We start from the raw sequence: 23,365 nt of genomic DNA on the forward strand, positions 1-23,365 counted from the left end.
AAAATATATCAATTGTACTGTAATGTATAACTAAAAAGAACAAATAAAAATTACATTTAATCAAAAAATTCATTGAACCCAGTGTATTTTTTGCACGTGTCTCACACAGAGGATATGTTGCATGATTTGTTGACTGCTTGCAATTTGCTGAATATATTGTACTTATAAATAAGCACTGTATTTTCATAATGCTAAGAAAATTATATTATTTTTAAAACTATTTCTTCAATGTTTGAATAGTTATTCATAGCATCTCAATATCCAAAATTCACAATGAACATATTTTATTAGATGACTACCATTCTAAATAATAATGATAATATTTTTCAATTATTCTAGTCCCTTTTCATTTTTCAACCTATAAGTCCAATATTCCTGAGACTGAATATTTGGCAGGCCTCTAGCGGCCTGCCTAGGTCCCTTTAATAACTTGTGTTTGCGAAGAACAGAGATGCTGACATGGACCTGCCTAGAGAAGGCCTGTTTAATATTAGCTTTCTATCTCAACCCACTGGTATGACCAAGACTCTGAGCTACATTGCTTTAGGCCTGCTGGCAAGAGAAAACCTGTTTAATTACCTGCCCCAGCTGTACTTACTAAGTGGAATGATTATTAAATCTGTCTCTCTATTTCACAGTTTCAGTATACAATTCAAATTTATGCCAAGATGAATGGGGGACATAGATTCTGTAGAAGTAGGCAGGACTAAAATCATCATCATGACAGGTGTCTTAAGAGCATTGTTGCCTAGGGCTCAGCCAAGCTTCTGTCTTTTAATATAAAAATGGGAGGTACTTAGAGGCTCTGCCAGCTTTGAAACTGTGCATAACCTCTCATCATTCAGCCATACTACTGCCTATCTAGTTCATGCTCAAAAGAGAATAATACTTGGTCCTTTTCCTTCCTTACCTGCTGACAGATAACTTTGAATTTTTATGCTAAAATCCAAAGAGAAGATAAAATTCCAAACTTATTATTATGGCTAATTTTAAGTGACAACTTCATAGGGCCATGAGGTGCTCAGATAGTTGGTTGAATGAACATTATTATAGGTGTGTCTGTGAGGATATTTCTGAATGAAATTATTTGTGTTAGGTAGACTGAATTAAACAGATTGTTCCCCTCAAAACATGGTGGAACAATTCCAAACACTAGAAGGCCTAAAGAAAAAAACAAGGTTCAATAAGGGGACACTAATTCTGTTATTGTCTCAAGTTGGAATATCAGTCATTTCCTACATCTGAACTTGATCTCAGACTGGAACATCAGCTCTTCTGATTCTCTGATCTTTGGAATGGACTGAAACTACACCATTGATTCTGCTCAGTCTCTAACCTAACAACTGTAGATCTGAAGGATTCTCAGTCTTCATCATCATATAAGTCAATTTCTTATACAAAAATAAATATATGTTTCTCCTATTACTTCTTTTTATCTATTTTTTTTGAGCGGGGGAGCAGGGAAGGTTACTGAGGATTAAATCCAGGGGTAATTGACCGCTGGGTTACATTCCCAGTTCTTTTTACTATTATTATTATTATTTGTGAATTTTGAGACAGGATTTTACTAAGTTTCTGAGGCTGGCCTTAAAATTAAGATTCTATAGTACTGTTTCAGCCTCCGGAGTCAGTGGTATTACAGGTGTGTGCCACCGAATACATGTGTTGCTCCAGTTTGCAAAACTCCCTTCATGTGTTTCTTGGAGCTTACTGCTCTTCTGACCTAAATGGCAAAGGAAACCAAATGCATAACACCAGGGAAAACAAATGTAACCTGCTTTCATAATTCTTACTTTATTATGAAGTTATTCAAACTTTACATTCTACCTCACAATGTATCCAAGTTTATAAATAAAAAACAATTATTCAAATCATTAAATATTTGATTAAATTAGATAAAATTAGGAAAAATGAGATATCTCTTTTTATTATTTTATCCTGTAGCTATAAAAACCCTGTTACACTCCTCACAGGCAATTTTGATTTTAATTTTGAGAAAGTGTTTTTAATATATAATCTGACTTTCACTAATATTTTCTAAAAATAATTTGGCATTCATAAAAGCCCTTTATTGTCTAAATTCATAATTAATCTCTTTGATATTACCCATCTAGTTTTTAAATCACAAGTGTATTTAATATCATTCTTAGCCATAGACTCAGCAGAATACTTGTCAAATTCTACCACTGGAAAGTAAACTAAATTTTGCATTAATTTCACTACTATTAGTGATTGTGTAAGTGCAAGTTGAATAATTATGACTAGCCTTTTGGGACACCTTTAGTCTCCCAAATCAAAAATCACTTTTATTTTGCAAGTTTTGTTTTTAGTTTTAAAATAAGAATTGCCCCAATATAGCAATTCTTATGTAAAAATGAATAATGCAGTAGACTATGTGAACTGACCAGAGCCATAGTGTATTTCCCACCTACCATGTATGACAGCCAGCATTTGGTTTGACAAATAGTGTCCAATATAAATCTAAATCATAAAGACAGAGACTATGTCAATAGGCATTTTGTGAGGTTAACAAGGGAAAACGTATCTTCATCTTTCATCCCACCACACCATGAAGTTCTGAGTACTTTAGTACATGGGTCATAAACCATAGAAATAATGCATTGTTATTTGGGGTTTTTATAAATCCAACGTAATGAGTCATGTCTTCTTTAAAAACATAGGAAATAATACCAATATTGGATAAAATATAAGTCAAGCATATTTTTGTGCTCATTTTTAATTTTTTTATTAAAAGGATTATATCAGTAATTTTATCTAATTAAATGAATTACCACTGAGCCCTTGTGTCATCTTTGAGATCCAGATCATGAACCAAAGAAATAGCGTGATAGAAGGAAAACACAGTGGATAACTGGATACAAGATCCATTCTGAGTATAATTCTGACTCATTTATTTATTTATTTATTTCTTAGTTCTCGGCGGACACAACATCCCTGTTGGTATTTGGTGCTGAGGATCGAACCCGGGCCGCACGCATGCCAGGCGAGCGCACTACCGCTTGAGCCACATCCCCAGCCCTGACTCATTTTTTATTACATTAATCCTTTCATTCTTTTTGACATCAATTTCTTCATTTGCAAAATGAAGGATTTGTCCCTGAATGACCATTTAAAAGTTGTCTTCTAAGTTTAAAATTGTAAAAATCACAAACCTTTTCTGGATTGTAGGTTGGTAACAAGGATCAAATAACTGAATTCTTTTAATTTATGCAAGCTTAGCACAGGGGCCTGGCACACAGAAAATGTTCACCAAATGAGTGTTTTGGACATTTCCCTTTGGCTAAGCTTAGTTAGTCTTATGCTACACAACTTCACACTGTAATGGGTTTGCATTACCTTAAGGTTTCACTGCAATTTGTTGTTTTTCATCAATAATTGGTTCCCCTTTCCCTTTGGGCATAAAGAAGATTCCATGTATCAGGCCTCTATATAAATTGGATGGGACCATGTGACTAGTTTTAACCAAAGAAATGTGAGTGGAAGAAATATGTGTTTCTTGGAGGAGATAAAAATGTTCCATGGTGATTCTACAGATTGTTCTTCCCTGTTGCTTGGATGTATCTTAGTTATTGCAAGTAAAGATGGGGTCACCTGTGGCAGCATGAGTCCCTCAAATACTTGTGTGGGCATAGACCCCTCACATTCTATGTTTTATGAGTGAAAAACAAATGTGCTGTAAAGGCCCTGAAAGTTGTGGGTATTTTGATTGCAGCTGAGCAGCCTATCCTGAATAACATGCTGCGGGCCATTAAAATTTATTCACAAACTTTTTGAGAGGTCTATTTCATCCTACCTTTCTAGTGCCACTCAGATATAATTATTCATTTCCGTCCCTTCAAATTCATCATTAAACCACAAACCAATGTGGTTGATAATATCTTTGCCTCTTAAATCCCTTCCATATATGCCCCTCCTCTCCAATCCTACCATTACTCCCTATTCAAGGTTATTGCAGTAGATTCCTGCCTGGTCCGTTTGCCTCCAGACTACCCCACTTAGACCTCCTCACTTTACCTATGGTTAAATCCAAAATGCAACTTTGCCTTATCAGTCACATTTTTTAAAAAAGAATTTAACTTTTATTTTTCATTTATATGTTTTTTATGTGGTGCTGAGCATAAGACCCAAGACAAGCCCTTACCTGTGCTAGGCAAGCACTCTACCCCAGTCCACCAGTCACATTTTTAAAACTTTTCCAGAATTAAGAATCAAAGGTTATTAGTGTATTCCCCTTCCATGACTTGTCCTGTTAATCTCTCCAATTTCATTTTCTTCCATTCTTTACTTGGAAAGGGAACTTCTAATAAATACTAACATACCCATTGTTCCACCACACATAAGCAGATTCATACCTCTGTGACATCACTCAGGCTAGTCCATCTGTCTGGATTGACCTCCGCCTCTTTCTCCGTCTGACTCATGGCTCATCTTTCTTCAAGATTCTGATCATAAACATCTTCCTTGAGATCTCAGGCCACATTGTGCTTCTCTGTATCTCTGCACCTTCTATTCCATTATAACAAAACTGTGTGTCTTTTACCTACTAGACCCAGAGCACATAAAAGGAAGGCTATGTATGTTCTGCATTTTCATATTTCTCACCTGCCCCCACAATTCTTCTAGTGTTTTTCAAATGTAATTATCACTGTTCCTACTGTCTCAAGTTCCAATTTTCTGCCCGTTGGGCCTTTACTTGCCCCCATTGATCCATCTTGTTTCCTCCTGAGTAGCAATCCTTCGATTGTGCTTCTGTGTCAGTTTTCCTGTTGAGACAGAAGTCAAAGACCAGGTGCACTAGATGTGGATGAGCCCTGTTTTGTTCTTGTCATTTTCCCTTTCTCACAGCTAAACTCTCTTCTATGTGCTCCCTGCTAAGAGAAAGGATCCCACTATGAACAAATTGATGATGACCTGGGATTCATGATGCACAACTCTTTCTGATGTCAAACATCACCCCTTCCATGGAGTCTTCCTGTCCTATTCCACCTACTAGATTAAACTTTTCATGTCTAGCTGAAGCACAAATCAGTCCTAACAGACCACAGTTCTGTCGTATGCTTTTCAACATGATTCATTCTCCTGAAACAGAAACAACCATTTTTTCAGCATCTATTTCGGTTCAGCATTAAAAAAAAAATACTTCAATGGTGGGAAAGCCAGTTCTCAAATATCTTTCAATCTTTTTGGAGGAAAGAGCAGAAAACAAATTTTCTATATATGTAAAAGAGTTGAAGAAAAAAGAGCAATTCATATTGAAATGGTAGGTGATGTGGTTGCATTGTCCAAATTAAAAGGGAAGAAGGGGCTGGGGTTGTGGCTCAGTGGTACAGCGCTTGCCTAGCACGTGTGAAGTCCTGGTTTTGATCATTGGCACCACATTAAAATAAATGAATAAAATAAAGGCATTGTGTCCATCTCCAACTAAATTTTGTTTTTAAAGGAAAGCAGTTAGAAGCAATAAGACACCAATGAATAGGGAAACAGATTAACTGCTATAAGACCTGCATCATATGTTTTCAAGTTAAAGTCTTCCTTAATCTGGACAATGTCACCATTTTAAGTGATTCCATGCTGAAAATTTTACAAAGAGGAAATAAAACATTGTATGTATTATAAATGAAATAAATTTATAATTAATTTTATAAGTATAGTTCATTATTCAGACAGAAAGCCGACAGTCAGTAACCATTAACTCTACTCAGAAATGTCTCACATGCTGTCAAGAATCACTGTGTCCTGTCTGTGGTTCAAGTTAAAGCCCATGTTTTAGAAATTACTTGGAACCCTTTCCTAAACCTGACACGTACTTCACTGTACTTCATTAACACTCATACATGAAAGAAAGAGACAAGGTAACTCTAAAGAGCAATATCTGAATTGCCAAACCTAATGGAAAAATGCCAACTTCGGCAGTGAGCAACCTAGCAAAGCCCTAAGTGGTCCTGCTCTTTGCTTAAGGCTCATTGTCAGCCTCTAAAATATATTAATAAAATTTGAACAAAGCCTCACATTTTCATTGTGTATTGGGTGGTATAAATTTTGTTGCCATGGCTAAAGTGGAGATTACGAGTTTCTCATGAAACCTTTCATTAAAGCGCCAACACCAGTAATCTACTGTATTTTAATTTGGGGCTACATGTGGAAAGTGAGAGTTAATTATTCCTTAGCTATTTTTCTTGTCCTTTCCAAAGTTCTTAGGAGTTGCATAAGAACTAAAACAAACAAAAATGCAGATATGACCCAAGAAACATAACTGTGTTCAGCAATAAAATACTTGATAAATATTCAGCAGTATATCTGAAAGAAAATTTAATTAGAGAAATTTTTTTTTAAAAAAGATGATTTCTAAGAGGCAAGTTTCTTCCTACTTGGAAAACCTATAGATGAAGAAGTAAACCATCATCTTGTCAGTGGGTAATGTGCTCCTCTTCCTATGTAATCTCAATTGGAAGAAACAAGGTGCTAAAACTTTAGTTATTATACCAGTATTAAACTAAATTTAAATTCTTTTCTTGATAGTTTGTCGAATCACAACCCAAAGAAGAATTGTTGCACTGTAAAGAGCTTTACTGTATTTACAATTAATTCATTGAGCCTTCTTTTTAGTAGTCTTGATCAGAACAATTGTATTTGTTATTCATGCAGATTTGCATAAATGCTCCACAGCAGTTTACCATGAAAGGACACTTAAAACGAAGGGCAACATTCACTTCTCTCCTTTTCTGGGCAATTCTTTATTTCGTGTATTATTTGAAGAGGGTTGTTATGATCAGCAAAGAGGAGCTAGCAAAAACATAATTTTAAGCCTCAAATGGTGATCATTTTCAATCCTTTAAAGACTGCTAGCCTTAATTAATTTGTCTCCAGTATGAAGTGAACTATTACTTCTAAAGATAAGCTTTCTTGAATCTTTCTTATATTCTCAGGATCTAAGAATGTGTTTCAAAAAAAAAAAATGATACAACTAACTCATTCATTCATTCATTCATTCATTCATTTCTATAGCCCCTTACTTAAAAAGTTTTAGTGAAGTATCTGCTATGTGTTAAGCACTGACCCTAAGGTCTTCGATAGGAGTTACAGAGATAGATAAAAACAGACATGATCCTAGAGTATAAAGTCTAGGGGAAGAGGCAGACTTTAGTAATCATAGGAACAAAGGCAAAAAGCATCTGTGGCAAGTTAAGTACATATGATAGTATCCAGTGCTAGGAAACATAGAGGAAGCCAGACAATTCCTAAAGTAACATACTGAGTGAAGATAAGTCTTTTAATATCTAGATGTAAAACACTGCGATAAATTAGTTAAAGACAAATGGCCTCATGTAACTTTTGGTATGCAGTTCACAAAAAAAGAAAATTAACCAATAAAAATATGAAAAAATACTTGGGCTGGGGATGTGGCTCAAGCGGTAGCACGCTCGCCTGGCATGCGTGTGGCCTGGGTTCGATCCTCAACACCACATACAAACAAAGATGTTGTGTCCACCGAAAACTAAAAAAAATTAAATTAAAAAATCTCTCTCTCTCTTTAAAAAGAATATGAAAAAATACTCAACCTCATTAGGTAGTGATCTGAAATGCAAATATAAATAAACTGTACATTGACATGACCAGGTTTGGGGAAGCACATAGAGAAATGAAGCTCTCAATACAGGTGGAGGATGAACTGTTAAAATTGTAAAGAGCAATGTCACAATATTGCATTGAAGGGTAATACTCAAGCCCTCTACCCAGAATGATTTTCATTATATAAACAGAAAAATTCTTACATATCCAGGCATACATAAAGCAGAGGAATACTCACTAAAGTCTTACAACAAAGGAAATGAATATTGAGTAGATGCATAATTGAATTATGCAATAAACATATATTAAGGCATATCAATCAATACAAATACATCAAATAACATGGATAAGTCTACAAAAAACTCAATGTTCTTAAAGCAGCAGAAATTATATAAATCATTTGAATCCATTTATGTGAATTTCAGAAATGTGAAAAATATTACACACACACACACACACACACACACACACACATATTCAGAGATCCCTAGCTATTGAAATTTGCTATTCAACCTTAGAAAATGATAGACTCAAATATATTTTAATATAATATAATATAAATCTTTATGTCCCAACTTTCATTATTTGCTGTTTGCAATTCAGGAACCAAATAGATTTGGGTAATACTCTATTCTTTGCTCTAAAACTTGTTTCTAATTTCTCATTTTCCAAATTCAGATAAAGATTATAATTTTATACAGAGGGAATTTTTTTAGTATAAAATCATTGGTGGGAATGTGACAGATTCAAAAGACTTATTTGAGATTAGGTGGGAAGATAATAAAGTAAGAGCTAAGGGACTTGCAATATTTCTGTAACACATTTGAGGTTTTTAAAATTCTATAATAAATTTGACAAAATATTTATTTGATAAACAATATGTAAGATATAATATTTGCTGTGCTATTTCATATATATTCTTGTGTTTAAAATAATTCAGAATTTATAGGCTACAAAAAAACTAAGATATGAGGACATTAGGACATTCCAGATGGAACAGAAGAGACTCTTAGCAGAATGGAACATGTCATAAACAAGAACCTTACCCAATTCCTGTGTTCTAGGGTGGAAAGACCCAGCAAGCTAGGGATGAGATGGAAACCTGAGGACTTCTAAGGACTATTAAGATCTGACATCTTCATTGTAAGAGCAAAAGAAGCCCATTCAGAATCTCAGAATCTTGGATATGTGACTATGGGAGTTAGAGGTACAGTAAGATTGAATTTTAATAGAATTCAATTTAGTTGGAGTGTAAGAAATGATTTAGGTTGAAGACCATTTGGAAGGCATTGCAGTTCTCTAGGTGATAAAAAAAAGTAGTGAATAAGAAAAACAACCTTAGCAGAATACACTGATCAGCTTGACACTTGGCACTGAAAATACTTATTACAAGATGGAAACTTCTACACACAAAAATATGGAATTGATCCATAGATTTGATAACTCCTCCATCTAGAATCAGAAATAAGTACCAAGATTAGCTATCCTGTAATTCCAAAAGGAAATTATATAAGGCATTTTCTCTGCACAGAGGATTTAAACCAGAAGTACCAACTGATAGATATTCTACTGTTTTATTTATGTCACCATGGACTCCCAAATAAAGACATATCTGATATTTGTAGATATTAGATCTCATCACTCTGGTCTCAAATTAAATATCACCTCCCCTAAGAGAACATTTTTGACCATTACCCATATCAGATCAACTTCATAGCAATTACTCTATGAAATCATCAGAGATTAATCCAGTACATTTTCTTCCTCCAGCAACATATAAATTCCATGAAGGCAAAAATGTTGTCTTTTAAGTGCTTTCTTTCAGCACCTAGGACAGAGTAGGTTTTCAATAAATAGTTATTAACCCAATGAGTAAATAATTTCATAGGTGCAAGCAAAAAGAGCAAATGAAGAAAAGGTTTTTACTTCTCTATGCATCCGAATTTTAAGGGCGGGGAGGGGGAACAGAAAAAAAAAACAGAGAGAGAAAGAAAAGTGCTAAGAAATGTCTTTCATTATATTTATAGATTCTTTCTTCAAAAGAGCTCAGAATCATTTTCAGAGATGTCAGCCCTATTATCCATTACACATCAATGTGTACATTGGCATTCAGTATGGAAATTCCATACGCTTGTAGTCCATCTCATAAATTTTGGTGTCATGCTTTACAATTAATAAATATTTACTACCACCATTGTCTACTTCAAATGCTGAGGAGCAAATTTAAGGCTCCTCGGGAGACATAAATATTTCATGTTAAGCATTCTATGTGACAAGTACAAAATATAACAACAAAATTCAGCGGGTGGAGCACATTTCACATAATCAATCATGTCCTAAGACAAGTATTACAAATAAAATGGATGAGTTCAACATTTCTGGGTCAAATATAATTGCCACCATGCACTTACATATTTGATAATAGTGAAATAAATAGGAACATTATGTATAATACATATTTTGCATAAATATAATAATATACATTAAGAACAACTTATTAAATTATCATATTCATGTGGAGAAATAAATTTAGAGTAAACTTAATCAAAATGATATTTGAGTAATTTTAAGTATAAGTATATATCCATAAACTCCTGACTACTAAATAAAAACCCTAAATTGACAGATTTCTTGACATGTTTGTCAGAAGCTATGTTCATAATGAAGAACCCCAAAATTTCAGTAGCTTAATAGCAGTTGAAATTTGTTCTTCATCCATGTTAAGTATTGAGTCCATGACACTTTCCTGGACCTGTCTTATCCATATAGTAACTCAGAAATCCAGGACACCTCAATTCTCTGAGTCTGACATTTTAGTGTACAGTGTTTAAAATTACCATAGGCAAGGAAAGAAAAACACTAGATAATCACTAAGAGACTTTTAACTTCATTAGCCTGGCAATAGAACTTATCACTTAAACATATACCTGATTGGCAAGAAGTAATTACATGTTCCCCTCTAATTGCACGGTGTGAGATTATGAAACTTTTTATTTGCCCAGGAGGAAGTGAGAAACATACTTTTTCTTTAAACTCTAAAACTTCATTATTAGCACAATAACATATTACAGACTAATTCGAATAGAGTCTCCATTTAAAAAACATATTTTGTATAATTAAGGCAAATTATCATTCAAGAGTTTACAGAATACAGATGGTAAGAAATAGTCCTAACATCTAATTTGATGTATGGATTGAATTCAGTTGGCAGATGTGTGAATGACTTTCCAAAAGAACATTTGGTCAGCATCAAATTGTAACCAAATAAGCAGGCTTTTACTTTGTGGCCCAACTGAATCAATCTCCTAGAAAAAATGTTAATGCTACTAATTGGGACCAAGAAGAAATTACTAGTAAAATGTAGAAGGACAATCAAGAAAAAGATCTTTTAGCTTGGAGGTGCAACTCAAACTGTCACATTATTCTTTCTTCTTATAATATTATTCTGTCTTCAAATATCCTCTGAAAGTTTTGAAAATTGCTAATAATTCTTCAGTATTATTAGAAAAATACTCAGCAAATACATGACAAGTTTAGAAATGTAGCTAAATTATAGAAATATATCTAGAAAATGGTTAAAACTTTTGAGTTTTAAATTTTAATTTGAACTTTTGATATTAAGGAATTCCAAAATATACATTCCATTTTTATTATTTGTACTTAAGATTATAAGCATTTTAGAACAGATTAAATGTTCTCCATTTTCAATACATTTTCAATTTATATAATTATTTCAAAGTGTATTTTTGCATATTTGAATCTCATTTGTTTTCATTTTTATGGCATTAATGATAACTTATGGTGTTTCAATATTTTCCAACAATTGCCTCAGCTTAGCTTTCTATTACATTTCCAGTAGACAAGATAAAAAACTATGTTCTCCTAGAAATAAGTAGTTTGAATAACACTACCTAAAAATATTTTATTTTAAAATATTTGTAATTGAGCAAATAGTACTTGCAATAATTTTTAATTGTACATCAGTCAAATAAAAAGAATAAAAGACATAAAAATGTACAAAAGGCAAATAAAAACAGACAATGAAATTTAGTTCAGAACATATAGATCATGTTATAAACAGAAAATATATATTTTTCCATGTTTTTTGAAAATAGTTTAAGATTTATGACTTATGATTCACAAAGAAAAAAAACAGCAAATTTAAAAATACAAAGCATGAAACCAAATTTCTATATTATAGTGTAGTAAGTCTAAAAGTTAATTAAACAAACATTAAAGAATTTTAAGAAAATAAAACTATAGGTAGGCACAGTAGTACATACTTGTAATCCCAATTACTCAGGAGGCAGAAGCAGGAGGATCACATGTTTGAGGACAATCTTGACAATTTAGACCTTGTCTTAAAATAAAACGTAAAATGGTTTGGGAATGTAGCTAGTGGTAGAGTGCCCCTGGATACAATCCTCTGTATTCCTAAAGTGCAAAAAGAAAGAAAGAAAACTATAAAATCATGTTTAATTTATCTAAGCTACTAATTAGGAATATAATAAAGTCTCTGTCTCTCTCTCTCTCTTTCTCTCTCTCTCTCTCTCTCTCTCTCTCTCTCTATATATATATATATATATATATATATATACACACACACACACACATATATATATAAATATATATAATCTATGACTATATATATGCATATATATGTAAAATCTTTGACTATAATTTAAAACATTATTTTAAAAGGACATTAAAATGAGAAATAGGAGAACATGTGGAAACTCATAAAATCATCAAATTTTAGTGTCCATGAGATTACACAAATATATTTTTATCCTAATGAAATTGATTCCCTAGAAAAGAAAATTACTAATAGAATACCAATAATAATTTCAAAAATTAAAAGTCAAAACAAACCAATGATAATAGAAGAACCAGTAAACTCAAAAAGAGAATTCTCTCTAAAATAACATCTTGGTCCATTGTGTTTCCAGAACTAGGCCCAAAGGCCAGGCTGCAGGGGTCCAAGGGATGAATGCTATTCAAGGCAGGGAAAAAAGTGTACTCTCGGTGTGGCTGCACCATGAAGAGAAATCTCTGTTTAAGATTAGTAACAATGGTTTTAGGATTAGCCAGTAAAGAAAAAAAAAGCAAGCGTGGTTGCTTGCATACAACTAGCTATGGTAGGACTACAGTTTGGTTGATCATGATCTCAGGATTGGTCATGTGGAGCCTTCAACAATAAGAAGTTTATGCTCCCTGGAGTAGTTTTGTCCCCTCTGTCAAGATATTTATTGATCAGGTCCATTGTTCATGAAATCCAAGGTGACTTCAGAGAAAGAATAGGTCAGAAAGGCAAGATTGAGTTAGTTAGGTCAAAGACCAAGCCCTCCTTCAGTTTAGGGCAATGATCGGAGACTTCAGGACATTGCTCCAGTGGTCTAGAACAGATGTAAAAATTGATGGTTGACAATCTGTTATGATATCCAGTAAATCTTTAAAATGTCTTACTTACTTTTTGTCTTCTGCCTTGAAAAGGAACAAGAATGTTGAAGTAATTTAGGGCTAATATGAACAGTGCTTAAAAGACTAACTTGTCTACGTGTAGAGTTGAGAAGAAAACTGACCCAAAGTTTTAAATAGAGAAAGGAGTTACAAAATGAAGGCAGAGATGCCACATTTTATCCTATTTTTATTTTTATGTATGCATTGAACATTTTCCCAAGGCCCAAGGGAAGAGTCAGTGCTTTTAGCAAAAACATCCTTTAAGTGTCTGTTCAAATATAACATCACTAGTAAATTCACACAACTATTAATCACCAGATAATTTCTACCACTTACAATAGCTTTCAGAATATATGAGTAAATTAAATAGTAAATATATTCTCCATGATATAAAATACAGAGAGAAAGGTAACACAATGAATGAATATATATATACACATATATATATGTATATATATAATAAAACAAATTGTATGTAAATATATCAAAAATAATATCACAAATTGAATACAATAATTTGTTTAAATTTAATTCACCATGGCTAAATAAGATTTCTCTCAGAAATGTAATAATCTTTTTTACGCAAATAATATTTAGTCAGCTTTTTCATTGCTATGATCAAAAGATCTGACAAGAACATTTTTAAGGAAAAGAAGATTATTTGGAGGGCTCATAGTTTCAAAGTTCTCAGTAGACTCCATTCCTCAGAACCTGAGACAAGCCAGAACATCTTAGTGGAAGGGTGTGCAGAGGAAAGTACCTATGGACTTGGTTCTAGGAAGCAGAGAGCAAGCTCTTGTCAGCAAAGACAAAATGTAAATCCTAAAGTCATGCCTCTAGGGACTATCTCTTCCAGGTACACCCTACCAGCCTTAGTTACCACCAAGTTAATCCATATCAGGTGTTTAATGCATTGATTAGATTAAACCTTTTATAACCTACTTATTTCATCTCTAAACTTTCTTGCTTTGTGTCACTCATGTGCTTTGGGGGACACCTAATCTAAACCATAACAAATGAGAAGCCATAGGATATCTCCAAAGATACCCCCAAATTATCTAATGAAATTTAACATTATGAGATGAAAAATTCTACCAAGAGAGAAATAGATGAGCACTCCTATACAAATGCTATAGAATCTCCACTTTATATGAACAAATACCAATTAATGAACAAGTATCAGATATACCCAAAAACATGTGCTTTTAAAAAATATCAGGCTAAGGATGGTTAACCTCATTTTATCCAATGCAATAAGACAAGAAACAGAAATAAAAGATGCAAATTTTATAATGTCAAAATGATCATATGTTTAATTATCTTTCTGGAAAAAGTAAGAAAACATATTAAAGTACAATTAGATTTAAACAGCAAGTTTATTTAGTTGTTCAACAGAAAGACTAACCTGACAACTCCAAAATATATAGAATAAACTATCAATAAAAATTCGTAGAGATTATAAAACAGGTAATCTAAAAGTAAAAAATAAATATGTGCATGTGAATTACATATAGAGAGTATTAAATTATGCTAAGCAGTAAAAAATCAGTATTGACTATATAAGGAGATATAAAATGTGCTGGATGGGAATTATGAGTGTGATGAATATGGTAATTTTCCCCAATTTAACATAATTCCAATTAAAATCCTCATTAAATCAGTTCAGACTTGAAAAAAATGCATTTTTAAAAATGATTATGCAAAACAGAAGAATTTTGAAAAAGAAAAGTCATAAAGGGAAATAAAGATCAAATTAAGAGTCCCATGAATTCATCCACATATCTCATAAAAGGAATGTAGTTAAAGATTATAATTAAAATGGGCCTGGCAAGCAGACCAAAAAATGTTCTACATCTTTTTTCAATTCATCTATTTTGTAGCAACTTGGTTTACTTCTGGGAAATGTTAGTTGCTTTTTCAGAAGAATTACAAAATAGCATGCAATGAGGAGAAACAGGTTCAGAATTGCATTAGCTCATATGGAGATCTTAAGAACATGGCCACAGAAATTAAAATTTGAACATAACACATAAGTTTTAAAATAAATTTTATACTCCTACTAAGAAAAATTTTTACTCTGGAAATGAAATGTTTTTCAAAGACAGTTGCTCAATATTTTGTCTGAAGTTTAATGAGTTGATTTTTGTCACTCACTTGAAATAAACTTAACAAAAATTTTATCAAGTGTTATAATTTTAATTATTTTCTTCTTTAAATTCATATACTTGTAATTAGCATGAATGAGGATGAAGTTAACAAAGTTAATTCATTCAGAGGGAAACAGAATGGCATTGATTTTAATACTCATTCTCTAAACATACAACATTATCATACTCAAATGGCCTCCTGGGTTTCTCCCTTCTTTGTTACAAATTATTATTTCACAAGCATAGTTTGAAATTAATGTTAATTAGTATCAAATTAATATTTATGTTTATAAGATATGAAAAAATTTAAAAGTCTTGTTACATAACTGGAGTTTCCTGCTGTCCACTCACAAATTATAGATCTTTGAAAAGGCAGCTAGTTTCAAATTTGACCTAATGTTTCTGCCAAAAGAAAGTTAATACATTATTTAAATGCATTTGCAATTTTTGAATTTTACATATTCCTAACCTATACATTCTAAGATTTTTAGTTCTATTTTAGCTGCTCTACTATTTGTTTTTTGTTTGTTTGTTTTTACATATTTACATTTCTAATATCTTCTTACTCATTTGTGTTTTTACTGTTTGTATTTCAGACCCCTCTTGATCTTCTTTAATGCTTTTAACTGCAAGTTACGCTCTGTTGGACAATAATTTTACTATTCTCATTTCCACTTTGTTTCAAATGATTAATATTCTTTAGCCATCCTTATCTTTGCATTTTATTGTTATCTTATTTAAAATATATTTCTTGGAAACAGCAGATATTTGAACTCTACAGTCTATTTAAATTTGTGTTCCTTTTATTGGATGATGTCAGTCTATTCACATTTACTACAATTAATGATTTCTCCTTTTTTTCCTTCCAACTTACTGCTTATTGTTTAAGATTTTTCCTTCTTTACTCCTTGATCTGTTTTCTACTGATTATTTTATATATTTCTATCATAGGTATCTCTCAATTAGATTGAAGGTTTTGAATTTTTTCCTTTTTGTAGTTATCAGCCCTTTTATTAACGTTCTCAATGCACATATACAATTCTATTTTTATTTGTAAACAAGACACCAACTATTCTTTCACCAAAACCTAAAAACGATAGGTTTTATTTCTCACCATGATTTTCTAATTCCCATCCTTTTCTGCTTTACTGTTTTCTCCTCTAGAATAAGACCTTTAAAATAGAACCCCCTCCTTTTTTTTTCTTCCTTATAATGATGAGTGAGATCTTTGGAATTTTTTTTTTAATATGCTTCCTCCCAACCTTCCAACTGGTTGATTTTGCAGGACTGGTTAAATTACGTCTCTTCTTTTTAAAGCAATCTTATTTATTACCTGTTACATTTCTCCAGGAATTCTAACCTTAATCATTATATTTATATCTTTATATTGGTACCTACAATACTCTCCACTTATCCAGGAGGATATGTTCCTTGTGCCACCGTGGATGCCTAAAACTGTGGATAACACCAAACCCTACACACAAACACTGCAATACCATGACATTTGATCTGTCATTGAGATGGCTACTGAGTTGCTCACAAGCAGGTAGTGTATATTGCATGGACACACTGGACAAAGAGATGATTCACATCATAGGTAGAACAACTCGATTAAGTGAGATTTCATCAAGTTACTCAGAACAGTGCACAAATTAGAATTCATGGATTGTTTATTTCTGCAAAATTTCCTTTAACATTGGACTGTGTTTGACTGCTGGTAACTGAAATTGTGGAACAAGAAACCACAGATGAGGTCAATATGCATTGCTCATTATATTCCCTTTTTTAGGTTTCTATTCATTTGGGTTTTTATTCATAATCTTTCCTCTGACCTCAGATGTTGATAGCAACCTTTATTGTTGACTGGTGGGACTCCCTCCCTCCCTGAAGGCATATGGTGAGTCCACACTTCCCACTCTATTGCAGGGTAACAAGGCCCTGACACCAGTCTAGCTAATGAGCTATGAACAGAAGTGCAGTGTTGCTTTGTTTCTACCACCACTTATTTTGGTACATTCTTGTCAATGATGCTAGCTTGTGTTGGCAGTGACATAAACTGATTTGACTTACACTCATTTTGAAAAATAATAAATCATGTTTATAAGTTCCAAAAAGAATTATGACTTTGTAACACTGGCTTGTTTACTGCTATACCAAGAGTTTTATATTCACCTATTAATAAAACATTTTTCCTTAGATTTCTGCCTTTTGAAATGTTGTGCTCTCTGTGCTTATTTGACCCAACTTTACCATCAAAGCTGTGAAAAACCTAGTAAGTTTTCCAAACCTGAAAATCTCTGGAAGTTCTTCCACACAAACCTCTAACCATCTGTTCTAATGGGAAGGATTACTTCTTTCCGGTCTTGAAACACAGCTGTCATGCTGGAATTTTAACTGCTCATCCTCCTGTATTAAATATCCTTTTCCTTGACTAGCACATATTTGTGTGTGTGTCTGTTTGGATCATTTATATTTCTCAGGTAACTACTCTAGAACCTTTCTATGCCAGATTTTGTAAGAGTTAAATTATTGTTCCTGACAATTTTGAAATTATACTTATTCTCCTTAATCAAGTGCCTGACTTGTATTCAAGGATACAAAACACCTTTTCTTAGAATATTAGAGGCACATTTCAAAGTCTGGCAGTACATGAATTAGCATTTGGGAGATGAAAGAACTTCTAGTTTTCTATCATTTGTAACAGACCTCTTCCTCTTGTACAATCTTTCCTATCTTTTATAAATGTCTCTTTAGCTCTAGTGTAGTGACAGTACACAATGCTGTTCATTGGTGTGAGTTTGGCTTTTGTTTTCTCTTTGCTGGACACTCAGTGGAAATTTGATCCTAGGGCTAGTATCTTTCAGATCTGAAGGATTCTTTGTATCATTTACTCAACACTCTTCCCTTATTTTAACCTCACCATGCCTCTTATTTTCTGCAAGCATATACACTTTCTTTTCTGCTTCTCAGAATATTAAATGGTTAGTCTGGTCAATGTTATAGGAAATGTAAAGACATAGAGTCAATAACTTTGATTATGAGAAGTAATTCATTAGGAAGCCTGAGAAAACAATAAAAGATAAAACTTAATTAGAATTAGAATTGAGACCTCAAATTACAAAAATATAGAAGCATTTTGCACACATGTTATTATAATTAGGCCTTAAGGAAGCATGAAACAGAAAGAATGGTAACATACCATATGTTCATTATGTCCAGGTATCATGCTAAGTATCATTTATTTGGATTCATATAACTGTTTTAAAGGTTAGAAACTAGAAAGGAAAGAGTTTGGAGAATAGTTGCATGTGCACACCAAGTAAGCAATGGAGCGGGTCTGTCATGTAGGTTTGATGGAATAAAAGTCCCATGGCCCACACACCCCTGCCTCCCAGGTTTCCCTGTTTGTTGTAGTTCAATAGTTTCTGTCATCTGGGGATGGCCTTATGAATAAAGTAATATTTCACATGTCACAACATGACAGAAAGACAGCAGTCTGTGATATTTTAAGCTTGTTCTAGTCATGAAGTATAGTTCCAAAGAAGAGCACGTTCAAAATGAGATGATTAAAGAAATTAATTTGGAGAGGTCGGTGCGTCCACATCAGCCTGAATTTTTAGACAGAAGAAATGAAGAACTATTTTTTTTCTCACTCAGTTGATATTTATTTTTTCCCTTTTTTCATTCCCTGCATATTATGGGTAAGTAAAATGAATTGGATAATGAATTCTGCCCTCAAAGAACTTAAAAGGCTATAAAGTATCAACTCTCATAATGAGGATTCAGAGAAGGTGAAATGACTTGTCTGAGTAGCAAAGTGTGCAGAGCTGGGCATGCTAAAGTCAAGCAGTTCCTCAGTGTAACAGATGCACATGGAAGAGTAAAAAAAAAAAAAAAAAATGGCCATCAAAAGGCAAGGTGGCCTCCAGAGCACTAGTAGGAAAAGCAAGAAATTTCCACCTCATCCTATGAGTCAATAGCTTACAAACTGTTTTTGGTCAAATATCCTCAATCAGTTTTTAAAAATTAAGTAACTGATTAAATTGGAGTAAAATCAGTAGCAAATTTTAGTAGTCATTTGGAAAAAGTAGTGTGTGGTATATATAATGATAGATAACAGTTACATCTGTAACAATCATTAGCTAATATCTATAGACAAATATCTACATAGGGTGAGTGTCATCATTTTAAGTCAACTGTCTTCCATCTTCCTAAAAGTCCAAAAATATTCATCTTCCAAATAATCTCCAGATCATTTAAAAAAATATTTGGCAACTTCTCATGATGTCATACAAGATGAAAACAAGTATTTCATTGGAAATACTTGTTTTCATCTTGTATTAAGGCTAATAAAATTCTCACAAATAAAATTAAAAGGAGCAACACCATTATTTTCATTTAAATTGACATTATTTATAATGCTTTCAACCTGTAATTTATTTATTTATTTATTTATTTAGGTACCAGGAATTGAACCCAGGAATGCTTAACCATTGGGTCACATACTCAGCCCTTTTTAAATTTTTTTTTTTATTTTGAGATATGTTCTTTCTAAATTGCTGAGGCTGCCCTCAAGCTTGTGATCCCTCTGCCTCAACCTCCCAAGTCACTAGGATTACAGGCATGTGCCACCATACCCAGCTCAACTTGAAATTTCTTTCTGGGAGCATTTTTCATTCCCTTCTATAATTTTTGAAAGTTCATGTGGTTAAAACTAGATAATATGATTGATAATTTAACTTATTCTGGCACAAATAAACTGCATATATAAGAATATATTAACAGGAACAAAAAAAATAGAGAAGACTTACTCCCCCCCCTCTATGTTCAATGTGTCACTTTATTTTTTCTTCAAGGTAGATCTCACCTTGTGTATTACATATGACCTACCTTCTTGTCAATTAACTCTAGAGATACTCAGTATAATATTAGTAAAGACATTTCCTATTTTTAGATTTAAAAAGTTAAATAAGAAATTTTGATGTTCTTCCATGCAACAGTGTGTCATCTTGAAGCCATCTAGAGGGTAGGCACATGCTTATACTTTGAAGATTTCTCTGTGCAGACAGGAGCAAATTGACAGTCTTGGATAGAAGACATCAAGCTATGATCGAAGTAAGGGAAGCTGACAGCTGAGTACCCAAGGACTCTTAGTACCAGCAGGAGATACTAGGAAGTTATAGAAACTATTAAAGTTTAATTCAGAAATGAGCATCCATACTCAGGGAGGTTTTATTGATTTATAAAGAGATGGCTTATACTAAATTTTACAACACTGATATAGCTCTTTATATTTATCTCAACATTTCCCATTGAGATACAATAAAAATTTTCAGATAGCACTGAAAATGCAACTAATAGGTTTGAAAATATTAATAGTATCATTTAGTATCAAATCAAATTTGTATCTAATGAGTATTATTACAGGTGGGAATTGTTAACAAAGCAATAAATTTTTAATTAGATATTTTTATTGAATAAATATTAAGGAGTTGTTTCTAATAACTGAAGGAATCTGTGTTCTCAATGTATAGCATTATATGAGCATACAGTATTTTAAATCTTAATTTGAGAGTGTGTTGATCATTTACATTCAAATTGTAATTGAGTTACAATAAATGGAATAGCTGACAAAATGTGGCTGAAAGTATTAGTTCTTAAGCAGCAACATGCATCAGAATTACCAAGAGGGCTTATTAAAACACAAAATGCTTGGTTCAATTCCCAGAATTTCTTATTCAGTAATCTGACAAAGAGAACCAAAATTCTGTATCCTAACAAATTTCTAGGTAATGTTAACATTGCTATTCCAGGGACCACTGGCTTAAATTAAAAAAAATTCCAGAGGAAAGTGGTGGTAGTATTGGCTAATTTAGTAGCACAATGGATTCATCAGTATCCTCTAAAATACCCATCTGTCAACTATTCCATTTTTACAACTTTATTACATGGGATGGATGCTGTAGCTCCATGTATCATATGTTCATATAACCATTAACCAAGGAAAGGCAATGTGGATGAGTTATCATTAAGGAAAACTTTTCCTCATTGTCCCCAATAGTCCCTTCCCAACAGCTCTCATTTACGATTTGATAATGTCATTGCCTATTTTAAAGGGAGGCTGGTAAAGAAATATATACTATAGGAATCCTACATTTAAAGCCCAATCTTCTTAGCCTAAAATTCATAGAGACGTGTATGAGCAACTATCTTCCAAAAGGTTACTCTAGGCTTACCTCTCCAAATGTCCTTCATATTAACTTCAAAAAGACAGCAGCTTTTTAAATATAAATAATACAAAATACAACTGAGTTTTGTATTTTGTATTATTTATAATATAAGTGGTCCATGTTAGCCCATGACCCAGCAAACCTCACTAGGAAAATAGGTTTCCTAGAAAAATTGCAGGACACATTCATAAAAAGAAAAAGGTAGGAGTCTCACTTCAGTTAGATAAATATTAATTTTGTACCTCAAACTTTGTGGTAAAAGCAGCTCTGGTGCCTGAAAACACAAGGACTATGGGATGTGAGATTAGGCATCTTTACATAATCTTTGGTATATTGCTTCCCACCTTGAAGTAGGCCTGAGCAAGCTGACTGGCAATACTTTAGCATATTTAGCTCCAGATGATGGCTAAATTCAAGAGAATGATGTGCTGCTGCCTAGGACTTGGCTACATGATTTCAAGAGTCCAGTGTAACATGAGAGTATCTGTATCTTGTTCAAAAAATGATTAAGGATTCCTTGCAGGCAGCAGATCATTAAAGTAAGCATGGGGTCCTTCTTCCCTCTGTGCTGTGCTGCTGCCAGGTACTTCTCCTGTGCACAGGCTTTGCTACCATCATCATCCTTGGTAGCTCAGGCACCTTTGAAAACTCCACATTCTTTTCAGTTTTTTTATTGTTTTCCTCACTCTAGTGAAGGAGGAAGGACCCTGCTCTCCTTTCTAAACAGAGAATCTTCTCTCAGTTATAAATCATCCCACTCTCTAATATGTGGAAACAAATGTAGGTGACTTTGGTTTAAATAGCAATATTTTTTTTTCTTTCCACTGCATATAGATAGAGAGGTGAATAAAAAGCTGGACAGAGTGAGTGACTCTGCATCTGGGAAGATCTTGTCAATTTGAGATAATAGAGTATGTGTGCATAGGAAGTAAAGATTTTGGACCTAGAATCAAACAAACAAACATACCAAAAAAAAAAAAAGCCTGAGAAAATTTATCCACATTTGAAGTGTGAATATCAATGAGTGTCATCAGTTATTCTGAGAGTTACTGAGCAGATTTTTCAAAGGTAAAGAAAGCACTCCACCTTCCACATCAAGTTCAACACAGGAGCAAATTTTATCTGTCTGGTGTCCTTGTAGCATCAAAGGAATATCCGTTTTTTTCTCCCTTGTGGCACGCAAGACCACACATTTTGCCTTTGTAGGGAAGATGAAATGCTGGCCTGATAAATCACCTGCCAATTGAATCGATGTAGATGGCGAATGTACCTAAGTTGAGCAGGGAAATTCCTGAAAGGGAAGGTGACGAGAGAAGAGAGACTTAGTGAACACTCAAATAATACTATCTTACCAACTCATGACTGTGCTTTAGATAAAAGACATCACAGTGGAATCTCTGAAGTGTGCTTTCTCTTCTTCACATCTCTTCCTTGAAATATATCCCTTGAGGTATCTTTTGTATAAATTACAATTTGCATATGTTAATAAAATGACTTAAAATGAGGTAGCTCCTGAGCACCACACTAGCATCCCTTGCTCTTTTTCTGAAGAATGATCACCCTATTCTGGTGCAATTCTTACCTCACATTACTAAACAAAGCATTTATTATACTCTCTGGAAATTTATGATGTTCCTAAAGTGAATTATGATGAAATTAATTGGCTTATTAGAATATAACTTCATTGTTAAAAAAATAGGTTTCCAATCATTTTGATGAAGTGAATGTTATTTCATTTTAAATATGGTTAATTTTATCTGTCCAAGTTTCCCTGGAGGAGTTGAGTTGCTGTGTACAGCTCCAAATTGGAAGCAGCTGAATTAAAACAGAATTCACTGAATTTTTTATGCAGGAAAGTCCATGCTCCCTGGATGAGTACTGAAGCTAGAGAAGCTGTCAGCTGATCAATCTGATCAGGATTAACATCCACAAACAATT

The sequence above is a fragment of the Urocitellus parryii genome, chromosome 1, assembly GCF_045843805.1.
Source record: "Urocitellus parryii isolate mUroPar1 chromosome 1, mUroPar1.hap1, whole genome shotgun sequence".
NCBI classification, from domain to species: domain Eukaryota; kingdom Metazoa; phylum Chordata; class Mammalia; order Rodentia; family Sciuridae; genus Urocitellus; species Urocitellus parryii.